Source organism: Nicotiana attenuata, unplaced genomic scaffold, assembly GCF_001879085.1.
Source record: "Nicotiana attenuata strain UT unplaced genomic scaffold, NIATTr2, whole genome shotgun sequence".
Classification (NCBI taxonomy): Eukaryota; Viridiplantae; Streptophyta; class Magnoliopsida; order Solanales; family Solanaceae; genus Nicotiana; species Nicotiana attenuata.
In genome coordinates, this window is record NW_017672218.1 from 111,562 (window position 1) to 119,257 (window position 7,696).

The 7,696-nt window shown below is 35.2% G+C and overlaps 1 long non-coding RNA gene across 1 annotated transcript; it reads right to left on the reverse strand.

Moving 5' to 3' along the window:
• Nucleotides 1-3,133: 3,133 nt before the first annotated feature.
• Nucleotides 3,134-5,297, reverse strand: LOC109212355. Its single transcript, XR_002065840.1, has 2 exons — nt 5,130-5,297; nt 3,134-3,739 (listed from the first exon to the last, which is right to left on the reverse strand). It is a non-coding gene; the product is annotated as an uncharacterized LOC109212355 (long non-coding RNA).
• Nucleotides 5,298-7,696: the final 2,399 nt, after the last annotated feature.

Genomic DNA, 7,696 nt, shown 5'->3' on the forward strand with positions numbered 1-7,696 from the left:
TCAGCGGTGGTTTTTTTTGCGGTTAGAGTGATGGGAATCTGGGAAGTGCACTATAAATACGGGGTTTATGGTTTTATTTCATATTTTGACCTAGAGAGCTCGGATCTTGGCGATATTTCGAAGGTTTTTCAAGAAATTCATCGGGGTAAGTGATTCTAACTCGGATTTGGTTAGAATACATGAATCTATCATTGAATTCATCATTTGATTCGTGATTTGGGATGGAATTTGGGGAAAATTTGTAAAGTTCTCATGATTTGAAGGACCAAATGGTATCGGAATTGGATAATTTTTGCATGGGTGAACTCGTATCGGAATGGGTATTCAATTTTTGTAAATTTTATCGGGTTCCGAGGTGCGGGCCCGGAGAGTTGATTTTTGTTGACTTTTTGCAAATTGTATAAGAATCATAGTTTTGTTAATTGGGATTATTTTCTATTGCATTGTTAGATGTATTCAAGTCGTTTTTGGTTAGATTAGCCGAGCGTTGATGAATTGGTAAAGGAAAAGCTAAATTGAGTATTGAATTGGCCGGATTGAGGTAAGTATCTTGCCTAACCTTGTGTGGGGGACTTCCCCTTAGGAATTGAGTCTTCTATGCTAATTATAGTCCATGCATGTGTGGTGACGAGTGTGTGCTCGGACTTATTTGTGGGAAATTTGCCTCTAGGGTTCTTAGATCCTTATGTGGAAAGTATCCCGTTATGATTGGGTTTCCTAATTGCTTAAATTGCCTCTATATGCTCCATATGACGTTGCTAGCTTTTCTCATATTCTTACGTGTTACATTGACCCTTAATTGCCTTAATTGAAGGGATTGCCTTCCTTATTGTGTTGATACTTCTTGATTGTGAGTTCCTCTATGACTTTGTGCAAATATGTTACATGTCCAATGGTTGTGGTTGCCGGTGTAATTAACACGTGCTTATTATGTCTTGTTGTCTTGTTGAGGTTATCGTGCTTCTTGGTCTTTTCGTGACCTTTATTATCTACTTGTTGATTCCTTTGCCGGGATGTTATTGCTTATGATATTGTTTCCCTTGCCGGGAATTGTTGTTATACTCTTGTTCCCTTGCCGGGATTCTTTTATGATTGATGTTGATTTGTAAATGGGAGCGGGTTGCACGCCTGCAACAAGATATATGAAATAGGATCGGGTTGCACGCCCGCAACAAGATATATGAAATGGGATCGGGTTGCACGCCTGCAACAAGATATATGAAATGGGATCGGGTTGCACGACTGCAATAAGATATATGAAATGGGATCGGGTTGCACGCCTACAACAAGATATATGAAATGGGATTGGGTGGCACGCCGTCACGGTGATATATGAAATGGGATCGGGTGGCAAGCCGCCACGGTAATATTTGAAATGGGATCGGGTTGCACGCCTGCAACAAGATATATGAAATGAGATCGGGTGGCACGCCGCCACGGTAATATTTGAAATGGGATCGGGTTGCACGCCTGCAACAATAATATTTGAGATGGGATCGGGTTGCACGCCTGCAACAAGAAAGAATAAAAGTGAATATTGATTCTTATAGTGAGAACGAGAGTAAAAGCACGAAGGGTGATGCCGTGCACTTTCTGTTTGCTATGCTTATTTGTTGTTACCAATTCAAGTGTGTTAACTGTTCAGATTCCTTTACCGTTGTGATCCTTTATGAAGGAACCCCATCATGTTTTCAATACTTCGCCATTTTTATATACATATTTTCAATACATTAAAATTTCAACAATTGTTTCATCTCCAATTCATTTAGTTACTCGATTAAATTTCCTTAAACCGTCTGAGGTTGTATTTTACTTAAAAATAGAATTTCTACTAAGTTAATTTATTAAATTCCTTGTTAAAGGTAATAATTCATTCAATGTTGTACTTTACTTGAAAATGGTACTTTCTTTATTCAAATGATTTCAAAAAAATAACTTTATCTTTTCTTGCTGCATTCCTAATTGGTTTAGAAGCTGTACACTACTTTATGTTATGTAAATCAGACTCCTCGAACATCTTAATTGTAATAGTTATGGACCCTATGAACTGAGTAACATGAGAACGTTGCTGTGTAAAGTGAGATAGAAATATGTGGGCACAAGGTGTCGGGTTGTGCTAAAAGTTTTGTAATTGAGGTTATTATATGAGACATCGAGTTTGAGATGGCTGGAAATTGTGCATCAGAAACGATATGATTTATTGAGCTGACGTCGCCTTCCTTGTATGGGTACATTTTTACTTGTCTGTGTTTAGCTATGTTGGTGTTAATTTATTTGGTTATCTTTCATTTCCACCCGTATTTCTCTTTAGTGTTTCTACTGATTGTAATTTGTTCTTTCCCTGCTGTTGATATTACTATGTCATTTCTAGGTTGATAGTTTATTATCAAATCCTATTCAATTTATTTGACCAGTAGGTGTCTGGACTGTTCCTCGTCACTACCCCACCGAGGTTAGTCTTGATACTTACTGGGCACCGCCGTGGTCTGCTCATACTACACTTCTGTACATTTTTTATGTACAGGTCCAGGTATTTGATCGGTAGTAGTTGTGCGGGTCATAGCAGTGGAGACTCAAGGTAAACCTGCTACAGTGTTCGCAGGCCTCGAAGTCACCTTCATTTGTACTTACTTCCATTTGTTCCTGTTGTTTCGGAACAGTGATGTATTTATTTTGCATAACTACTCTTAGAAAGGCTTGTGACTTGTACCACCGGTTTTGAAAATTATAATTTCTTTAAAGTAATTTAATTTAAAGTTAGTAAATATCAATGTTATTTCAGTTTATGTTAGGCTTACCTAGTTTAGAGACTAGGTGCCATCACGACTCCTTCGAAGGGATTTTTGAGTCGTGACAACTCCTTACCTCACTCCCTTATCACTTACAAATGAAAACACAGAGAAAAGGGCCTGTTGGAAACCCTCGCCTGACGTCGGCTATGACGAGACATCACAATTATCCTTTTTTGGTAATTCCAAATTTTATATGATCTTGATCAGTGATCAATATATTTTACTATTTTGGATCCTTATGTGTTTTACTTTGTTATACTAACGATCGCAGATCTATTAGTAAATACGAGACACTAAGCATTATTGAACAAAATAAATTCTTATAAACAACATTACCCAAATCACTATCTGGTAAGATTAATCATGATTCACTCATGACCAATACCAAGAATCTCAAACCAGACATAACAACATGATATATTACAAGTATATACAAAATTCTCCATTAACACCCAACAAGTACTTTCTAATCACAAAATTTAAATTATCTTATAACAATATTATTCATACATCCCACAAATTAACCCTAAAAAATTCTTCAGAATCACTTACAAATTAATATCAAGGAGCTTCAGCAAATACATTGACTCTAATGACAGAACCATCTTTAACATCATATGTAGATAAGATCTCATCACCTTTCATTTCAACTGAATTATGCCTAAGTAACATAAATTCACTCCCCCATGCTTGTTTTACAATCTTGATCAACTCATTAACTTTATCACTTCCTTTTACTTCCACTTGAAACTCAGACGTCGGCGACTCGACTTTTATTCTGACTTTCTGTTCTGTTGCCATAGTTATCATAGCCAAATTTTTCACCGAGGAGGAAAGAATAATCTTCCAAACGGACAGAGACCTAAATTTTTAGTAGGAAATTTTCTTGGCTTGGTTTGGTTTGGTTTAGCTTGAATGACTGAACAAGTGCACCTGTATATCAAAGACTTATAAACATAACAATTGGTTTAATTTATTGTTTTCAATAGTTGGCCAACAGATTTGAATTATTGTTTGTAGATAAGGAAGAAATAACAAAATAGAGAAGAAAAAAAATACAATATATAGTTAAGTAATGGAACATAAATATTTTTGTCTCGTTGACTATAAGGTTTTGAAAATGATGTGTTCTGCTGGATTTCTTGCACTTTGAAATCAAGGATATCTGTTAATCTGACTTGGTAAAATGATAATGAATAAGGAAAAATGAAATTATATTGTACTCTTAAAATAATAGTCGAAAAATAAATATTTTTTATACATATATAAATTTATGTATATAATATACAAAAACATATAAAAATTACATATTTTTGCGGCTATCAAATATAAATAGTTTCGACAGCAGGCTAAAAATAATCTTTGCACGATTTATAACAGATTGTTCTATCAATAAAAGAAATACTATGCCTTAAGCTACTTCTCTTCTTTAAAAAATTGCAATATCTTACTTCATATTATGATAAATATTTGCCAAAAATTATCTATAATTGTTACGCGTTGATTGATTTTGACCCAGTCAAATGTAGGTCACCAATGTGAGCTAACCTGATCCAATTAGGAGAGTTTAAGAAAGAAACTTTCAGTAACTAAGATTAACCATACATTTTTTTGAGTTATTAGGATTAATCACAAATTTTTAACGGTGATTAACAGAATAAAATGCAGCCCTTTTTATCCAACTCTATTCTGTATATGTGTATATATATATATATAAAACATTATCGCTGAATCTAAACACTATTTTTTAAACAGGTGATTAATTACTGATTATATGGGGATAGTATAACAATTTCTGGACAATAACCAAACATTGACTCAAATGAATATGATTAATTTTAAAATTACGAATTAAAAATGTACCATTAAGTTGAATAGTCTGTTTTAATTATCCATTTCAGAAGGAAGAAAAATAAAATAAAATCGAATCTTATCCTATTTTTGGCCAAAACATCAGATTCTCTTTGAAACATGTCAGTCTACATGATTTAGGTTATGCATTAAATTAATATCAAGCTGGCTTTCTATATTAAAGCAGACCAAAATATAAGAAATTTGATTTTGTGATCAATATATAACAAACATTGACTGACTAAACTGATTTTTTTAGTTACAGATTGTATCAGGCTCATACAATTAAATACAATTAAAATCGAACTCGAGAACTCTAGTTAAGGGTGTTTGGATCTTATCCCTCCCACGACAACCCTATGTTGTTACTCTATAGATGGATTCATGTATATTAATCATGTTAAGAAAAGAAGAAAAGGAAAATAAAAGAAGCCGAGACGGAAATTATAGAAGAAAATGAGGGATTTTAAACACAAGAAATTTTACCTTATTGAAGAGTATTTTAGCAGAGGCACTTGAGCTCAATAATTCATGCTGCTGTATTTCATCTTCTTCTTCTTGATATAGCCAGAGCAAGTAGCAACTAACTATATATTCAGTTTCAAGGTATCTTTCATTGTCCCATTCTTTACGGTTCACTTTGTTTGCAATAATTGGACTCCTTATTAATTGCTTCAATAATAGTTTTGACTCTTCGCCGAATAAGTTGGTTACTGCTTAGGGCCCAGGTTTTTTTGTCTTCTTCTACGTTCGTGAAAATAGCACGGGCTAGTCAGTTTTTGGATCTGTAATTGAAAAATAGCTAGCGTTTGTAAAATCATTGAAAAATAGCCACTATTTTGCTGTAACACCGAAAGTTCCAGCATAATACTGCAGATTGGTGCACCTTTGTATGAACTTCCAGCATATTATGCTAGAACTCCTGCCCACGGAAAGCTCTAGCATAATATACTGGAGATTGGAGCACATGTGTATAAACTTCCAGCACATTATGCTGCACGAATATATTATGCTGGAACTCCAATATATTATGCTGGAATATTTTTCGGATTTTGAACAGTGTTTTCGTTCAGATTTATCTTTACATGAAAAGTGGCTAAATTTCAATTACTTTTGAAACTGTGGCTTTTTTTCAATTACCACTTGTAAATTTGGCTATTTTTGAATTTCACCTGCTACATTCCCATTGTTGGTGTTCGGTATGTAAGGCCCCGTAAAATTTTACCTAAGAACCCGGAATTTCGTGGTGCCGAGATAGACTTATGTGTTAAAGGAAAATGTTGGTAGAAGAAGACATTTTTGCGGCCTACTATGCGGCCGTAGTATCACTCTGCGGACCATAGAATGGCCGCAGAGTGAAGAAGAAACTTGAGCAAAAATTTTGGACCAATTCGCGGTCCACTATGCGGCCGCACAACGATTTCGAAGGCCGCACACCGATCGCAGATTCAACTTGGAAATTTTTCGGAGGGAGGTTCTGGGCGCATTATGCGGCCGCAGAACAGGTCTACGGATCGCAGACTGGTCGCAGAGTGAAGCAAAAAATGCCGGTTCCGGAGGGCCTATTATGCGGCCCATTTTGCGGACCGATGCGACCGCAGATCTTGTTCCGGAACCTCATTTTTGGGTTTTATAACCCGACCCTACTTCGTTAAAATAGATGCAATGGACCATTTTGAGCAAAAACTGATACTTTTAGAGTGAGAGAGAATGCCCTAGAATGGAAAAGTGATCTTCAACAAATTATCCTTCAATTCTTGCTTAAGTCTTTGAAGATTATCAAGGAAAGCAAACTAGGTCTTCATCGTAGAGGTAAGATTCTACACCCTAACTCAGAATTTCGAAAATTTAACTAAAAACAAGTAATAAACAAGTCAATTTTTGGGTGTGGGAGTTGTTTATTTTGCATGCATGTGTTAACAAAGGGTGTAAGAAGATTGTGAGCTAAAAATGGTAAAGAATGAGTTGTGGGATGATGGAATCCTCCATAAAAGGACCTTGAAACCTTAATGCACACTTAGTGGTTGATAAAATGCTCAAATGAGCTAGAACCATGATCATCTTCTTAATTTTAGTTCAATTTGTTATTTCTAAAATAGATTGAAGTTGCTAAGAATTTTGAAACATTTTAGAGTTTAAGGAAGCACAATTGAGGTATGTTGGCTAAATCCCTTTTTCTTAAAATTGAATCCCACGGTGTTCATGTAATTGGTGTAAGTCCCAAATTGATCATGATAGAATTGGCTATTTCGAATATGCTTGTGTTGAAAAATATATGTTCAATAGGTATTCCAAATGCTTTTATCATGCTATGTTATCACTTGAGAATATGTTCAAAATATGGGTTGTGTGTTATAAATGTTACGACTTCAAGTCAAGTTTGAATAAAGGTTGTTATGCCAAATTATGTGAAAAATCCCTATATGTGTAAGACTCCTAATTGCTCACATATGTACTTAACATCTTGAATTTAAAGGCTTTGTTGTTGACAATGGTGATGATGTTTGAAAATAAATCAGGTGAGCACGAAATATGAAATACGGCCAAGTGCCAAGGATGATATTATAATTATGGCCACTAGTGCCAATGAATTGAAAAGATGTGAAAGAAGTATGAAGTGAGATGATTGATAGAAAAATGTAATGTCTCGGGTGAGACGGCCTAGCCGATCGGTCCGTAATCGGACACCATGCCGCACACATGGTGGTGACTATGCTGGAAATTATAATTGAAATTGTGATTGTAGTCGATGTCTCAAATGAGACGGCCTAGCGGATCGGGTCGTGATCGGACTCCGTATAAAAGTACGATGGTATTGTGAATGATGGTATATCGGTACTAAAGATCTCCCAATCTGAAAACATGAAAATTTACTTGAAAACTTTTGTGGTTCTTAACTTGATGTTTTGGTATTGTTTGAGACTTCTATTGATTTCATGATTGTTTCTCCCTTGTATTATTTTTCATTCTATTGAGATGGTGTTTAGTTATACATACTAGTACTATTCGACATTACAAACGTCCCTTTTGCCGGGGTCGCTGCATCTTTAAAT